Source organism: Macaca fascicularis, chromosome 1 (assembly GCF_037993035.2).
Source record: "Macaca fascicularis isolate 582-1 chromosome 1, T2T-MFA8v1.1".
In the NCBI taxonomy this organism is placed as follows: Eukaryota; Metazoa; Chordata; class Mammalia; order Primates; family Cercopithecidae; genus Macaca; species Macaca fascicularis.
In genome coordinates, this window is record NC_088375.1 from 20,632,589 (window position 1) to 20,649,838 (window position 17,250).

Genomic DNA, 17,250 nt, shown 5'->3' on the forward strand with positions numbered 1-17,250 from the left:
GACAGGATCTCATCTGTCACCTAGGCTAGAGTGCAGTGGTGTGATCTAGGCTCATTACAACCTCCACCTCCCAGGTTCAAGCGATCCTCCTACCTCAGCCTCCTCAGTAGCTGGGACAACAGGCTTTTGCCATCAAGATGGGCTGAATTTTCTTCTTTCTTTCTTTCTTTCTTTCTTTCTTTAATTTATTTATTTTTTTCTTTCCTTTTTATCTTTTTTTTTTTTTTGTAAAGACCGGGTTTGACCATATCTCCCAGGCTGGTCTTGAACTCCTGAGCTAAAGTGATTCACCTGCCTGAACCTCCCGAGTAGCTGGGATTACAGGGGCCTACCACCACACCCGGCTAATTTTTTTTGTATTTTTAGTAGAGATGGTTTCACCATGTTGGCCAGGTTAGTCTTGAACTCCTAACCTCAAGTGATCTGCATGCCTCGGCCTCCCAAAGTGCTGGGATTATAGGTGTGAGCCACTTCACCCTGCCAATCGTTTTCATTTTGACTGGATCCAATAGTAATGTCCCCACTTCCATTTCTCATTTTCGTAATTTGAGTATTCTCTCTTTTTTTCTTAGTCACTCCATAAAGTTTGTCAATTTTATCTTTCAAAAAACCAACTTTCAGTTTTGTTGATTTTCTCCATTTTTGTATTTTCTGTTTTATTTATTTCTGAATTAATCTTTCTTTCTTTCCTTCCTAGGGTTTAATTTGTTCTTTTCTAGTGCCTAAATTGTAAATTTAGATTGCTAATTTGAGGTCCTTTGGGTGTTTTTTGTTTTGTTTTCTTTTGAGAGGGAGTCTCGCTCTTGTTGCCCAGGCTGGAGTGCAATGGTGCGATCTCGGCTCACTGCAACCTCTGCCTCCCAGGTTTAAGCAATTCTCTTGCTTCAGCCTCCCAAGTCGCTGGGATTACAGGCGCCTGCCACCACAACCGGCTAATTTTGTATTTTCAGCAGAGACAGGGTTTCTCCCTGTTGTTCAGGCTAGTCTCGAACTCCTGACCTCAGGTGATTGGCTCACCTCAGCCTCCCAAAGTGCTGGGATTACAGGCATTAACCGCGACGCCTGGCTTTCTTTAGGTTTTTTTCATGTAAGCATTTCACACTATAAATTTCCCTGTTAGCACTGCTTTCACTGCATCCCAAAGTTTGGCTATGCTGTGTTTTCATTTTCATTCATTTCTGAGTACAGCTGAGCCTTGAACAACATGGGTTTGAACTGCAAGGGTGCACTTATACAGGAATTGTTTTCAATAAGTACAGTAGGTCCTCTGATTTCATTAATTCTGCATCTGTAACCAAAGGCAGATTGAAAATACAGTCTTCACAGAGCGCAAACCCTGAGGATACAGCGGCCTAACTTTTTTAATGCCCAGGTTTTACAGGGCCAACTGCAAGACTTGACTCTGTGTGGATTTTGGCCTACTTACGGGGTCCTGGAACCAATCCCCTGTGGATACTGACACCCAACTGTATTTTCTGATTTCTCTTGTGGTTTCTTCTTTAACCCATTGGTTGTTTAAGCAAATATCTGAATCTCTTCAAATACCTGAGACTGGATAATTTATTAAAAAGAGACATTTATTTCTCTCAGTTCTCAAGGCTGGGGTGTCCAAGGTCAAGTCATCAGCCCATTCAGTGTCTAAGGAGGGCCCAGTCTCTCCTTCCAAGATGACACAACGTTGCTTCATCTTTCAGAGGGGAAGAACATTGTGTCCCCACACGGAGGAGACGGAGGGAATGAACCCACTCAAGTCCTTTTCTAAGGGCTCTAATTTCATCCATAAGGACTTCTACCCTCATGAGATAATCGCCTCCTAAAGAATCCACCTTTTTACCCTTTTTTTTTTTTTTTCTTTTTCTTTTTTTTGTTTGAGACAGGGTCTCATTCTATTGCCCCTACGGCAGTGCAGTAGCCTGTAGCCTGATCATGGCTCACTGCAGCCTTGACCTCCCAGGCTCAACCAGTCCTCCTGCTTCAGCCTCCTGAGTAGCTGGGACTACAGGCCTGCACCACCACGCCCACCGAATTTGGTGTTTTTTCTAGAGACAAGTTTTGCCATTTTGCCCTGGCTGGTCTTGAACTCCTGGGCTCGAACAATCTGACTGCCTTTCCCTTCCAAAGTGCTGGGATGACAGCGTTAGCCACCACCCCAGGCCAGTGCCCACCTCTTAATACTATCATATTGGCAAATAAATTTCAGCATATAAATTTTGGGGGACATTCAGACCATAGCAGTGTGTTCTTTACTTTCCAAAAAGAAAACAGGTCAGTTTATCAGTTTTCCTTGTATTATTGATTTTTAACTCGATTTTGTTGTGGTCAGAGAAGACATTTGATAATACGCTGTTCGCCCTTCGCCAGCCTCGACGACTCTGGGTGAGGGGGCAAGAGGGGCCCTCGCAGGATTCCTGAGCGGCCAGGGATCCCAAAGAATACCTGCGCGACAGGGCGGAGGACCCGACGGGGTCCCAGGATCGTGGGCCGTGGGCCCTGACGCCTCGGAGCACTCCCTGTTCCGAGCGGGCCCGACGTGGTGGAAGCTCGGGAGCTCGGCAGCCGGGAGAGGCAGCAGGCGAAGAGGCTCCGGGATCCCGATCCGAGCACGACGACCCCGGGCTGGCGGTGCGGGCTGGAAGCCGGCGGGCATGGCTGGGCCGGGCTCTTGGGGCAGCCAGGCGCCTCTGCCGGCGTCTACGGCCATACCACCCTGAACGCGCCCGATCTCGTCTGATCTCGGAAGCTAAGCAGGGTCGGGCCTGGTTAGTACTTGGATGGGAGACCGCCTGGGAATACCGGGTGCTGTAGGCTTTTTGGCTTGCTTTCTTCTCTTTCTTTCTTTTCTACCTTCCTTTCTTCCCTTCTCTCACTCACTCTTCTTTCCTTCTTTCTTTCCTTCTTTCTCTCTTTCTTTCCTTTCTTTCTTTCTTTCCTTCTTTCTTTCTATCTCTCCCTCTTTCTATCTCGCTCTTTCTCTCTCTTTTGCTTTCCTTCTTACTTTCATTCTTTTCTGTTTCTTCCCTTGCTATCTTTCCTTTCTTTCTTTGTCTCTCTCTCTTTCTTTCTTTCGTTCTGCTGTCTTTCCTTCTTTCTTTCTTTCTACCTCTCTATCTTTCTTTCTATCCTTCCTCCTTTCTTTCCTTCTTTCTTTCTCTCTCCCTCTCTCTTGCTTGCTCTTTCTTTCTTTCCTTCTTTCTTTCATTCTTTTCTTTTCTTCCCTTGCTATCTTCCTTTTCTTTCTTCTCGTTCTTCCTTCTTTCTTGCTTTCCTTCTTTCTTTCTTTCTCCTATCTCTCTGTCTCTTTCTTTCTCTCTCTTTCTCTTTCTTTATTTCGTTCTTTCCTTCTTTCTTGCTTTTCTTTCTCACTTTCTTTTCTTCCTTTCTCTTTCTTTCTTTCTTCTCTTTGCTCCTTTCTTTCTTTCCTTTCTTTCTTTCTTTCTTTCTTTCTTTCTTTCTTTCTTTCTTTCTTTCTTTCTTTCCCTCCTTCCTTCCTTCCTTCCTTCCTTCCTTCCTTCCTTCCTTCCTTCCTTCCTTCTTTCTTTCTTTCCTTCCTTCTTTCTTTCTTTCCTTCTTTCTTTCTGTCTTTCCTTTTTCTTCCAGACGGAGTCTCGCTGTCACCCAGCCTGGAGTGCAGTGGCAAGATCTCGGCTCACTGCAAGCTCCGCCTCCCGGGTTCACGCCATTCTCCTGCCTCAGCCTCCCAAACAGCTGGGACTACAGGCGCCCGCCACCACGCCCGGCTCATGTTTTGTCGTTTTAGTGGAGACGGGGTTTCACCGTGTTAGCCAGGCTGGTCTGGATCTCCTGACGTCGTGATCCACCCGCCTCGGCCTCCCAAAGTGCTGGGACTACAGGCGTGATCCACCGCGCCCGGCCTGCTGTAGGCTTTTGTGGCTTCCCCTCTCCCTCCCTTGCCCCTACTATCGCCATGCTTCCCAACCTCCCCGGACTCTGCTCCCCCCTTGTCGCCCGCCTACACCCCCGCCGCAGCCGGGGACCTCCTCCTGGGGGTCCGCCACCAAAGCACCACCGGGCAGCAGCATCCCACCGCTTCCGCCTCGCCGCCGCCCGGCCAGGAGCCCGGCTCCAGCCCTGGAGGGCAGGAGGCCGGACCCCAAAGGCGCAGGCGCGGGTTCCCTGCCGTTCCCGGCGCCTTCCCGCTCCCGGAACGCACAGGCGATTCAATCCATTCACCGGGCGGGCGCCGCCGCAACCTTCCAAACCGGGGGAAGGGGCGGGCAGGGCCAGCGGGTGCCACAGACGCCAGCCGAGACCTCCGCTCCAGAACGCAGGGGCTGCTTTATCCGGGGGAAGGACATTGCTTCGCCAGCAACCAGGAAAACAGTCCCTGTGCACCCGGATTCCCATTGCCACCAACTTCGTGTAAACTCCAGTCCCGAGGACACGCCAGAGACCCAGGCCTCGGGCCCCGTGGGCACGCCCGGTGCCACGGCTCCCGCCAAAAGGGCGGGCGCACTCTGCAAATCAAGGGGCCCACCGCACCGCACCAAGAGCACAGGGAGGTGCCAACACAGGAAGGAGCCTACGAAACCCACCCCCAAAGCAAGCAATTAATCCAAGACAAAACCCGTCTCAGCGCTCCGTTGCTCCTCTCGCATGGACGGCCTGGCCACCCTGTTCTGGCCCAGCCCAAGCCCCCTCCACCCTATCCCGGCCTGCTCAAAAGGGCCCTGCCTACGGGAGCAGGGCGCTCCCTCTCCAAGGCTCTATCGCTCTCGCTCTCTAGCTCCCTGCCCCTCTCTCTTCTGGGTTTGCCCCTGCACCTCGCGCTATTTCTGTCGCCTTTCCTCTGTCTCTCCCTCTCTGTCTGTCTTTCTCGCTCTCTCTGTCCCTCTCTCTATCTCTGCCTCTCTGTCTCTTTCCCTCTCCACCTCCCCTGTCTCTCTCGATCGCTGTCTCTCTCCCTCCCTCGGTTTCAATCTCTCCATCTATCTCTTCCTTGCTCTCCTTCAAGCCGTTTCTGTGTGCACGTGTGTGTGTGTGCGTGTGTGTGTGTGTGTGTGTGTGTGTGTGTGTGTGTCTGTGTGTGAGCGCGCGCGCGTGTGTGGGTTCCCGCGCGCGAGCGCCCGGGTGTGTCTGTGTGTGGGGCTGTGGATTTGCTGCTGGTGGTGGTGGGGTGTTTCTGGGTTTCTCTCAGCCCCTCTCGCCGGGGATCAGGCTGCCGGCTCTAGTGCCAGCCCGGGGCAAAGCAGGGCCATCCTCCAACACCCCAGCCCCCACGCCCTCTTGCCCACCGGCCGGGTCTTGGTCGGGACAAGCGACCGTGGTGGGGGCGTTGTGAGAAAAAGGCCAGGCGCGGCTGGGCCGGCTGTTCGCCCTTGGCCAGCCCTGACGCCTCTGGGGGGGTGGGCCAAGAGGGGGCCTCGCAGGAGCTCCCCAGCGGCCAGGGATCCAAAAGAATACCTCCACGACAGGGCGGAGGACCCGCCGGGGTCCCAGGATCGTGGGCCCTGGGCCCTGACGCCTCGGAGCACTCCCTGTTCCGAGCGGGCCCGACGTGGTGGAAGCTCGGGAGCTCGGCAGCCGGGGGAAGGCCGCGGGCGAGCGGCTCGGGGGTCCCGATCCGAGCCCGGCGACCCCGGGCTGGCGGTGCGGGCTGGAAGCCGGCGGGCATGGCTGGGCCGGGCTCTTGGGGCAGCCAGGCGCCTCTGCCGGCGTCTACGGCCATACCACCCTGAACGCGCCCGATCTCGTCTGATCTCGGAAGCTAAGCAGGGTCGGGCCTGGTTAGTACTTGGATGGGAGACCGCCTGGGAATACCGGGTGCTGTAGGCTTTTTGGCTTGCTTTCTTCTCTTTCTTTCTTTTCTACCTTCCTTTCTTCCCTTCTCTCACTCACTCTTCTTTCCTTCTTTCTTTCCTTCTTTCTCTCTTTCTTTCCTTTCTTTCTTTCCTTCTTTCTTTCTATCGCTCCCTCTTTCTATCTCGCTCTTTCTCTCTCTTTTGCTTTCCTTCTTACTTTCATTCTTTTCTGTTTCTTCCCTTGCTATCTTTCCTTTCTTTCTTTGTCTCTCTCTCTTTCTCTTCCTTCCTTCCTTCCTTCCTTTCTTCCTTCCTCTCTATCTCTCTATCACTCTTTCTTTCTTTCCTTCCTTCTTTCTTTCTCTCTTTGTTTTCTTTCTTTCTTTCCTTCTTTCTCTCTCTCTCTCTTTCTCGCTCTTTCTCTCTTTCTTTCCTTCTTTTCTTTTCCTTCCCTTGCTATCTTTGTTTTCTTTCTTTCTCTTTTCTTTTCTTTCCTTCTTTCTTTCTTTCTCCTATCTCTCTGTCTCTTTCTTTCTCTTTCTTTATTTCATTCTTTCCTTTTCTCTTGCTTTTCTTTCTTTCTCACTTTCTTCCTTTCTCTTTCTTTCTTTCTTTCTTTGTTTCATTCTTTCTTCGGTCTTTGCCTCTTTCTTCCTTTCTTTCTTTCCTTCTTACTTTCATTCTTTTCTTTTTCTTCCCTTACTATCTTTCCCTTCTTTCTTTCTCTCTCTGTCTTTCTCTCTCTTTCTTTCTCTCTCTCTCTCTCTTTCTCTCTCACTCTTTCTTTCTTTCTTTCTTTCTTTCTTTCTTTCTTTCTTTCTTTCTTTCTTTCTTTCTTTCTTTCTTTCTTTCCTACTTGGTTTCTTTCTTTCTTTCCTTTTTCTTCCAGACGGAGTCTCACTCTGTCACCCAACCTGGAGTGCAGTGGCAAGATCTGGGCCCACTGCAAGCTCCGCCTCCCGGGTTCACGCCATTCTCCTGCCTCAGCCTCCTGAGTAGCTGGGATTACAGGCATGCACCACCACACCTGGCTAATTTTGTATTTTTAGTAGAGACGGGGCTTCTCCATGTTGGTTAGCTTGGTCTTGGTCTGGAACTCCCAACTTCAGGCGATCCACCCACTTTCCCAAAGTGCTAGGATACCCAAAGTGCTAGGATTACAGGCGTGAGTCACCAGCGCCCGGTCAGACTAGGGGTATAGTTTTAGGCTTCTGCTTGGCTTTCCTTTTCTGTGATGAATTTCACCTCACAGTCTTAGGATATGGTGAGGAGTTTTAGGCATCGATCTTCATATGGGATATTATTCTACAGTTTTCTCTTGTAAAATCTTTGTCTTGCTTTGGTATCAGGGCAATTGTAGCCTCATAGAATGAGTTAGGGAATACTCCCTCCTCTTCAAGGTTTTGGCAGGATTAACAAGGATTACTATTCGTTCTCTAAATATTTGATAGAGAAGTCAAGTCCAAGGCTTTTTTTTTTTTTTTTTTTTTTTTTGGCAGGAGATATTGGGTTACTGATTCAGTCTCCTTACTAGTTACTAGTCTATTCAGATTTTCACTTTCTTTGTGATTTAGTCTTGGTAGGGTTCATGTTCCTAGGAATTTATCCATTTCATCCAAGTTATCCAATATGTTGGTGTACAATTGTTCTTAGCACTCTCTTACAATCCTATTCATTTATTTCTTTGAGACAGGATCTCATCTGTCACCTAGGCTAGAGTGCAGTGGTGTGATCTAGGCTCATTACAACCTCCACCTCCCAGGTTCAAGCGATCCTCCTACCTCAGCCTCCTCAGTAGCTGGGACAACAGGCTTTTGCCATCAAGATGGGCTGAATTTTCTTCTTTCTTTCTTTCTTTCTTTCTTTCTTTAATTTATTTATTTTTTTCTTTCCTTTTTATCTTTTTTTTTTTTTTGTAAAGACCGGGTTTGACCATATCTCCCAGGCTGGTCTTGAACTCCTGAGCTAAAGTGATTCACCTGCCTGAACCTCCCGAGTAGCTGGGATTACAGGGGCCTACCACCACACCCGGCTAATTTTTTTTGTATTTTTAGTAGAGATGGTTTCACCATGTTGGCCAGGTTAGTCTTGAACTCCTAACCTCAAGTGATCTGCATGCCTCGGCCTCCCAAAGTGCTGGGATTATAGGTGTGAGCCACTTCACCCTGCCAATCGTTTTCATTTTGACTGGATCCAATAGTAATGTCCCCACTTCCATTTCTGATTTTCGTAATTTGAGTATTCTCTCTTTTTTTCTTAGTCACTCCATAAAGTTTGTCAATTTTATCTTTCAAAAAACCAACTTTCAGTTTTGTTGATTTTCTCCATTTTTGTATTTTCTGTTTTATTTATTTCTGAATTAATCTTTCTTTCTTTCCTTCCTAGGGTTTAATTTGTTCTTTTCTAGTGCCTAAATTGTAAATTTAGATTGCTAATTTGAGGTCCTTTGGGTGTTTTTTGTTTTGTTTTCTTTTGAGAGGGAGTCTCGCTCTTGTTGCCCAGGCTGGAGTGCAATGGTGCGATCTCGGCTCACTGCAACCTCTGCCTCCCAGGTTTAAGCAATTCTCTTGCTTCAGCCTCCCAAGTCGCTGGGATTACAGGCGCCTGCCACCACAACCGGCTAATTTTGTATTTTCAGCAGAGACAGGGTTTCTCCCTGTTGTTCAGGCTAGTCTCGAACTCCTGACCTCAGGTGATTGGCTCACCTCAGCCTCCCAAAGTGCTGGGATTACAGGCATTAACCGCGACGCCTGGCTTTCTTTAGGTTTTTTTCATGTAAGCATTTCACACTATAAATTTCCCTGTTAGCACTGCTTTCACTGCATCCCAAAGTTTGGCTATGCTGTGTTTTCATTTTCATTCATTTCTGAGTACAGCTGAGCCTTGAACAACATGGGTTTGAACTGCAAGGGTGCACTTATACAGGAATTGTTTTCAATAAGTACAGTAGGTCCTCTGATTTCATTAATTCTGCATCTGTAACCAAAGGCAGATTGAAAATACAGTCTTCACAGAGCGCAAACCCTGAGGATACAGCGGCCTAACTTTTTTAATGCCCAGGTTTTACAGGGCCAACTGCAAGACTTGACTCTGTGTGGATTTTGGCCTACTTACGGGGTCCTGGAACCAATCCCCTGTGGATACTGACACCCAACTGTATTTTCTGATTTCTCTTGTGGTTTCTTCTTTAACCCATTGGTTGTTTAAGCAAATATCTGAATCTCTTCAAATACCTGAGACTGGATAATTTATTAAAAAGAGACATTTATTTCTCTCAGTTCTCAAGGCTGGGGTGTCCAAGGTCAAGTCATCAGCCCATTCAGTGTCTAAGGAGGGCCCAGTCTCTCCTTCCAAGATGACACAACGTTGCTTCATCTTTCAGAGGGGAAGAACATTGTGTCCCCACACGGAGGAGACGGAGGGAATGAACCCACTCAAGTCCTTTTCTAAGGGCTCTAATTTCATCCATAAGGACTTCTACCCTCATGAGATAATCGCCTCCTAAAGAATCCACCTTTTTACCCTTTTTTTTTTTTTTTCTTTTTCTTTTTTTTGTTTGAGACAGGGTCTCATTCTATTGCCCCTACGGCAGTGCAGTAGCCTGTAGCCTGATCATGGCTCACTGCAGCCTTGACCTCCCAGGCTCAACCAGTCCTCCTGCTTCAGCCTCCTGAGTAGCTGGGACTACAGGCCTGCACCACCACGCCCACCGAATTTGGTGTTTTTTCTAGAGACAAGTTTTGCCATTTTGCCCTGGCTGGTCTTGAACTCCTGGGCTCGAACAATCTGACTGCCTTTCCCTTCCAAAGTGCTGGGATGACAGCGTTAGCCACCACCCCAGGCCAGTGCCCACCTCTTAATACTATCATATTGGCAAATAAATTTCAGCATATAAATTTTGGGGGACATTCAGACCATAGCAGTGTGTTCTTTACTTTCCAAAAAGAAAACAGGTCAGTTTATCAGTTTTCCTTGTATTATTGATTTTTAACTCGATTTTGTTGTGGTCAGAGAAGACATTTGATAATACGCTGTTCGCCCTTCGCCAGCCTCGACGACTCTGGGTGAGGGGGCAAGAGGGGCCCTCGCAGGATTCCTGAGCGGCCAGGGATCCCAAAGAATACCTGCGCGACAGGGCGGAGGACCCGACGGGGTCCCAGGATCGTGGGCCGTGGGCCCTGACGCCTCGGAGCACTCCCTGTTCCGAGCGGGCCCGACGTGGTGGAAGCTCGGGAGCTCGGCAGCCGGGAGAGGCAGCAGGCGAAGAGGCTCCGGGATCCCGATCCGAGCACGACGACCCCGGGCTGGCGGTGCGGGCTGGAAGCCGGCGGGCATGGCTGGGCCGGGCTCTTGGGGCAGCCAGGCGCCTCTGCCGGCGTCTACGGCCATACCACCCTGAACGCGCCCGATCTCGTCTGATCTCGGAAGCTAAGCAGGGTCGGGCCTGGTTAGTACTTGGATGGGAGACCGCCTGGGAATACCGGGTGCTGTAGGCTTTTTGGCTTGCTTTCTTCTCTTTCTTTCTTTTCTACCTTCCTTTCTTCCCTTCTCTCACTCACTCTTCTTTCCTTCTTTCTTTCCTTCTTTCTCTCTTTCTTTCCTTTCTTTCTTTCTTTCCTTCTTTCTTTCTATCTCTCCCTCTTTCTATCTCGCTCTTTCTCTCTCTTTTGCTTTCCTTCTTACTTTCATTCTTTTCTGTTTCTTCCCTTGCTATCTTTCCTTTCTTTCTTTGTCTCTCTCTCTTTCTTTCTTTCGTTCTGCTGTCTTTCCTTCTTTCTTTCTTTCTACCTCTCTATCTTTCTTTCTATCCTTCCTCCTTTCTTTCCTTCTTTCTTTCTCTCTCCCTCTCTCTTGCTTGCTCTTTCTTTCTTTCCTTCTTTCTTTCATTCTTTTCTTTTCTTCCCTTGCTATCTTCCTTTTCTTTCTTCTCGTTCTTCCTTCTTTCTTGCTTTCCTTCTTTCTTTCTTTCTCCTATCTCTCTGTCTCTTTCTTTCTCTCTCTTTCTCTTTCTTTATTTCGTTCTTTCCTTCTTTCTTGCTTTTCTTTCTCACTTTCTTTTCTTCCTTTCTCTTTCTTTCTTTCTTCTCTTTGCTCCTTTCTTTCTTTCCTTTCTTTCTTTCTTTCTTTCTTTCTTTCTTTCTTTCTTTCTTTCTTTCTTTCTTTCTTTCTTTCTTTCCCTCCTTCCTTCCTTCCTTCCTTCCTTCCTTCTTTCTTTCTTTCCTTCCTTCTTTCTTTCTTTCCTTCTTTCTTTCTGTCTTTCCTTTTTCTTCCAGACGGAGTCTCGCTGTCACCCAGCCTGGAGTGCAGTGGCAAGATCTCGGCTCACTGCAAGCTCCGCCTCCCGGGTTCACGCCATTCTCCTGCCTCAGCCTCCCAAACAGCTGGGACTACAGGCGCCCGCCACCACGCCCGGCTCATGTTTTGTCGTTTTAGTGGAGACGGGGTTTCACCGTGTTAGCCAGGCTGGTCTGGATCTCCTGACGTCGTGATCCACCCGCCTCGGCCTCCCAAAGTGCTGGGACTACAGGCGTGATCCACCGCGCCCGGCCTGCTGTAGGCTTTTGTGGCTTCCCCTCTCCCTCCCTTGCCCCTACTATCGCCATGCTTCCCAACCTCCCCGGACTCTGCTCCCCCCTTGTCGCCCGCCTACACCCCCGCCGCAGCCGGGGACCTCCTCCTGGGGGTCCGCCACCAAAGCACCACCGGGCAGCAGCATCCCACCGCTTCCGCCTCGCCGCCGCCCGGCCAGGAGCCCGGCTCCAGCCCTGGAGGGCAGGAGGCCGGACCCCAAAGGCGCAGGCGCGGGTTCCCTGCCGTTCCCGGCGCCTTCCCGCTCCCGGAACGCACAGGCGATTCAATCCATTCACCGGGCGGGCGCCGCCGCAACCTTCCAAACCGGGGGAAGGGGCGGGCAGGGCCAGCGGGTGCCACAGACGCCAGCCGAGACCTCCGCTCCAGAACGCAGGGGCTGCTTTATCCGGGGGAAGGACATTGCTTCGCCAGCAACCAGGAAAACAGTCCCTGTGCACCCGGATTCCCATTGCCACCAACTTCGTGTAAACTCCAGTCCCGAGGACACGCCAGAGACCCAGGCCTCGGGCCCCGTGGGCACGCCCGGTGCCACGGCTCCCGCCAAAAGGGCGGGCGCACTCTGCAAATCAAGGGGCCCACCGCACCGCACCAAGAGCACAGGGAGGTGCCAACACAGGAAGGAGCCTACGAAACCCACCCCCAAAGCAAGCAATTAATCCAAGACAAAACCCGTCTCAGCGCTCCGTTGCTCCTCTCGCATGGACGGCCTGGCCACCCTGTTCTGGCCCAGCCCAAGCCCCCTCCACCCTATCCCGGCCTGCTCAAAAGGGCCCTGCCTACGGGAGCAGGGCGCTCCCTCTCCAAGGCTCTATCGCTCTCGCTCTCTAGCTCCCTGCCCCTCTCTCTTCTGGGTTTGCCCCTGCACCTCGCGCTATTTCTGTCGCCTTTCCTCTGTCTCTCCCTCTCTGTCTGTCTTTCTCGCTCTCTCTGTCCCTCTCTCTATCTCTGCCTCTCTGTCTCTTTCCCTCTCCACCTCCCCTGTCTCTCTCGATCGCTGTCTCTCTCCCTCCCTCGGTTTCAATCTCTCCATCTATCTCTTCCTTGCTCTCCTTCAAGCCGTTTCTGTGTGCACGTGTGTGTGTGTGCGTGTGTGTGTGTGTGTGTGTGTGTGTGTGTGTGTGTCTGTGTGTGAGCGCGCGCGCGTGTGTGGGTTCCCGCGCGCGAGCGCCCGGGTGTGTCTGTGTGTGGGGCTGTGGATTTGCTGCTGGTGGTGGTGGGGTGTTTCTGGGTTTCTCTCAGCCCCTCTCGCCGGGGATCAGGCTGCCGGCTCTAGTGCCAGCCCGGGGCAAAGCAGGGCCATCCTCCAACACCCCAGCCCCCACGCCCTCTTGCCCACCGGCCGGGTCTTGGTCGGGACAAGCGACCGTGGTGGGGGCGTTGTGAGAAAAAGGCCAGGCGCGGCTGGGCCGGCTGTTCGCCCTTGGCCAGCCCTGACGCCTCTGGGGGGGTGGGCCAAGAGGGGGCCTCGCAGGAGCTCCCCAGCGGCCAGGGATCCAAAAGAATACCTCCACGACAGGGCGGAGGACCCGCCGGGGTCCCAGGATCGTGGGCCCTGGGCCCTGACGCCTCGGAGCACTCCCTGTTCCGAGCGGGCCCGACGTGGTGGAAGCTCGGGAGCTCGGCAGCCGGGGGAAGGCCGCGGGCGAGCGGCTCGGGGGTCCCGATCCGAGCCCGGCGACCCCGGGCTGGCGGTGCGGGCTGGAAGCCGGCGGGCATGGCTGGGCCGGGCTCTTGGGGCAGCCAGGCGCCTCTGCCGGCGTCTACGGCCATACCACCCTGAACGCGCCCGATCTCGTCTGATCTCGGAAGCTAAGCAGGGTCGGGCCTGGTTAGTACTTGGATGGGAGACCGCCTGGGAATACCGGGTGCTGTAGGCTTTTTGGCTTGCTTTCTTCTCTTTCTTTCTTTTCTACCTTCCTTTCTTCCCTTCTCTCACTCACTCTTCTTTCCTTCTTTCTTTCCTTCTTTCTCTCTTTCTTTCCTTTCTTTCTTTCCTTCTTTCTTTCTATCGCTCCCTCTTTCTATCTCGCTCTTTCTCTCTCTTTTGCTTTCCTTCTTACTTTCATTCTTTTCTGTTTCTTCCCTTGCTATCTTTCCTTTCTTTCTTTGTCTCTCTCTCTTTCTCTTCCTTCCTTCCTTCCTTCCTTTCTTCCTTCCTCTCTATCTCTCTATCACTCTTTCTTTCTTTCCTTCCTTCTTTCTTTCTCTCTTTGTTTTCTTTCTTTCTTTCCTTCTTTCTCTCTCTCTCTCTTTCTCGCTCTTTCTCTCTTTCTTTCCTTCTTTTCTTTTCCTTCCCTTGCTATCTTTGTTTTCTTTCTTTCTCTTTTCTTTTCTTTCCTTCTTTCTTTCTTTCTCCTATCTCTCTGTCTCTTTCTTTCTCTTTCTTTATTTCATTCTTTCCTTTTCTCTTGCTTTTCTTTCTTTCTCACTTTCTTCCTTTCTCTTTCTTTCTTTCTTTCTTTGTTTCATTCTTTCTTCGGTCTTTGCCTCTTTCTTCCTTTCTTTCTTTCCTTCTTACTTTCATTCTTTTCTTTTTCTTCCCTTACTATCTTTCCCTTCTTTCTTTCTCTCTCTGTCTTTCTCTCTCTTTCTTTCTCTCTCTCTCTCTCTTTCTCTCTCACTCTTTCTTTCTTTCTTTCTTTCTTTCTTTCTTTCTTTCTTTCTTTCTTTCTTTCTTTCTTTCTTTCTTTCTTTCTTTCTTTCCTACTTGGTTTCTTTCTTTCTTTCCTTTTTCTTCCAGACGGAGTCTCACTCTGTCACCCAACCTGGAGTGCAGTGGCAAGATCTGGGCCCACTGCAAGCTCCGCCTCCCGGGTTCACGCCATTCTCCTGCCTCAGCCTCCTGAGTAGCTGGGATTACAGGCATGCACCACCACACCTGGCTAATTTTGTATTTTTAGTAGAGACGGGGCTTCTCCATGTTGGTTAGCTTGGTCTTGGTCTGGAACTCCCAACTTCAGGCGATCCACCCACTTTCCCAAAGTGCTAGGATACCCAAAGTGCTAGGATTACAGGCGTGAGTCACCAGCGCCCGGTCAGACTAGGGGTATAGTTTTAGGCTTCTGCTTGGCTTTCCTTTTCTGTGATGAATTTCACCTCACAGTCTTAGGATATGGTGAGGAGTTTTAGGCATCGATCTTCATATGGGATATTATTCTACAGTTTTCTCTTGTAAAATCTTTGTCTTGCTTTGGTATCAGGGCAATTGTAGCCTCATAGAATGAGTTAGGGAATACTCCCTCCTCTTCAAGGTTTTGGCAGGATTAACAAGGATTACTATTCGTTCTCTAAATATTTGATAGAGAAGTCAAGTCCAAGGCTTTTTTTTTTTTTTTTTTTTTTTTTGGCAGGAGATATTGGGTTACTGATTCAGTCTCCTTACTAGTTACTAGTCTATTCAGATTTTCACTTTCTTTGTGATTTAGTCTTGGTAGGGTTCATGTTCCTAGGAATTTATCCATTTCATCCAAGTTATCCAATATGTTGGTGTACAATTGTTCTTAGCACTCTCTTACAATCCTATTCATTTATTTCTTTGAGACAGGATCTCATCTGTCACCTAGGCTAGAGTGCAGTGGTGTGATCTAGGCTCATTACAACCTCCACCTCCCAGGTTCAAGCGATCCTCCTACCTCAGCCTCCTCAGTAGCTGGGACAACAGGCTTTTGCCATCAAGATGGGCTGAATTTTCTTCTTTCTTTCTTTCTTTCTTTCTTTCTTTAATTTATTTATTTTTTTCTTTCCTTTTTATCTTTTTTTTTTTTTTGTAAAGACCGGGTTTGACCATATCTCCCAGGCTGGTCTTGAACTCCTGAGCTAAAGTGATTCACCTGCCTGAACCTCCCGAGTAGCTGGGATTACAGGGGCCTACCACCACACCCGGCTAATTTTTTTTGTATTTTTAGTAGAGATGGTTTCACCATGTTGGCCAGGTTAGTCTTGAACTCCTAACCTCAAGTGATCTGCATGCCTCGGCCTCCCAAAGTGCTGGGATTATAGGTGTGAGCCACTTCACCCTGCCAATCGTTTTCATTTTGACTGGATCCAATAGTAATGTCCCCACTTCCATTTCTCATTTTCGTAATTTGAGTATTCTCTCTTTTTTTCTTAGTCACTCCATAAAGTTTGTCAATTTTATCTTTCAAAAAACCAACTTTCAGTTTTGTTGATTTTCTCCATTTTTGTATTTTCTGTTTTATTTATTTCTGAATTAATCTTTCTTTCTTTCCTTCCTAGGGTTTAATTTGTTCTTTTCTAGTGCCTAAATTGTAAATTTAGATTGCTAATTTGAGGTCCTTTGGGTGTTTTTTGTTTTGTTTTCTTTTGAGAGGGAGTCTCGCTCTTGTTGCCCAGGCTGGAGTGCAATGGTGCGATCTCGGCTCACTGCAACCTCTGCCTCCCAGGTTTAAGCAATTCTCTTGCTTCAGCCTCCCAAGTCGCTGGGATTACAGGCGCCTGCCACCACAACCGGCTAATTTTGTATTTTCAGCAGAGACAGGGTTTCTCCCTGTTGTTCAGGCTAGTCTCGAACTCCTGACCTCAGGTGATTGGCTCACCTCAGCCTCCCAAAGTGCTGGGATTACAGGCATTAACCGCGACGCCTGGCTTTCTTTAGGTTTTTTTCATGTAAGCATTTCACACTATAAATTTCCCTGTTAGCACTGCTTTCACTGCATCCCAAAGTTTGGCTATGCTGTGTTTTCATTTTCATTCATTTCTGAGTACAGCTGAGCCTTGAACAACATGGGTTTGAACTGCAAGGGTGCACTTATACAGGAATTGTTTTCAATAAGTACAGTAGGTCCTCTGATTTCATTAATTCTGCATCTGTAACCAAAGGCAGATTGAAAATACAGTCTTCACAGAGCGCAAACCCTGAGGATACAGCGGCCTAACTTTTTTAATGCCCAGGTTTTACAGGGCCAACTGCAAGACTTGACTCTGTGTGGATTTTGGCCTACTTACGGGGTCCTGGAACCAATCCCCTGTGGATACTGACACCCAACTGTATTTTCTGATTTCTCTTGTGGTTTCTTCTTTAACCCATTGGTTGTTTAAGCAAATATCTGAATCTCTTCAAATACCTGAGACTGGATAATTTATTAAAAAGAGACATTTATTTCTCTCAGTTCTCAAGGCTGGGGTGTCCAAGGTCAAGTCATCAGCCCATTCAGTGTCTAAGGAGGGCCCAGTCTCTCCTTCCAAGATGACACAACGTTGCTTCATCTTTCAGAGGGGAAGAACATTGTGTCCCCACACGGAGGAGACGGAGGGAATGAACCCACTCAAGTCCTTTTCTAAGGGCTCTAATTTCATCCATAAGGACTTCTACCCTCATGAGATAATCGCCTCCTAAAGAATCCACCTTTTTACCCTTTTTTTTTTTTTTTCTTTTTCTTTTTTTTGTTTGAGACAGGGTCTCATTCTATTGCCCCTACGGCAGTGCAGTAGCCTGTAGCCTGATCATGGCTCACTGCAGCCTTGACCTCCCAGGCTCAACCAGTCCTCCTGCTTCAGCCTCCTGAGTAGCTGGGACTACAGGCCTGCACCACCACGCCCACCGAATTTGGTGTTTTTTCTAGAGACAAGTTTTGCCATTTTGCCCTGGCTGGTCTTGAACTCCTGGGCTCGAACAATCTGACTGCCTTTCCCTTCCAAAGTGCTGGGATGACAGCGTTAGCCACCACCCCAGGCCAGTGCCCACCTCTTAATACTATCATATTGGCAAATAAATTTCAGCATATAAATTTTGGGGGACATTCAGACCATAGCAGTGTGTTCTTTACTTTCCAAAAAGAAAACAGGTCAGTTTATCAGTTTTCCTTGTATTATTGATTTTTAACTCGATTTTGTTGTGGTCAGAGAAGACATTTGATAATACGCTGTTCGCCCTTCGCCA

At 49.0% G+C, this 17,250-nt stretch overlaps 4 non-coding genes across 4 annotated transcripts; all 4 read left to right on the top strand.

Annotated features, from left to right (window-relative positions):
* The first annotated feature begins 2,689 nt into the window (after positions 1-2,689).
* Positions 2,690-2,808, top strand: LOC135969198 (5S ribosomal RNA). Its single transcript, XR_010584318.1, has one exon. It is a non-coding gene; the product is annotated as a 5S ribosomal RNA (ribosomal RNA).
* A 2,866-nt stretch (positions 2,809-5,674) lies between these two features.
* Positions 5,675-5,793, top strand: LOC135969203 (5S ribosomal RNA). The gene has a single exon (XR_010584322.1). It is a non-coding gene; the product is annotated as a 5S ribosomal RNA (ribosomal RNA).
* A 4,343-nt stretch (positions 5,794-10,136) lies between these two features.
* LOC135969210 (5S ribosomal RNA) lies at positions 10,137-10,255 on the top strand. The gene has a single exon (XR_010584345.1). It is a non-coding gene; the product is annotated as a 5S ribosomal RNA (ribosomal RNA).
* A 2,854-nt stretch (positions 10,256-13,109) lies between these two features.
* On the top strand, positions 13,110-13,228 carry LOC135969211 (5S ribosomal RNA). The gene has a single exon (XR_010584346.1). It is a non-coding gene; the product is annotated as a 5S ribosomal RNA (ribosomal RNA).
* Positions 13,229-17,250: the final 4,022 nt, after the last annotated feature.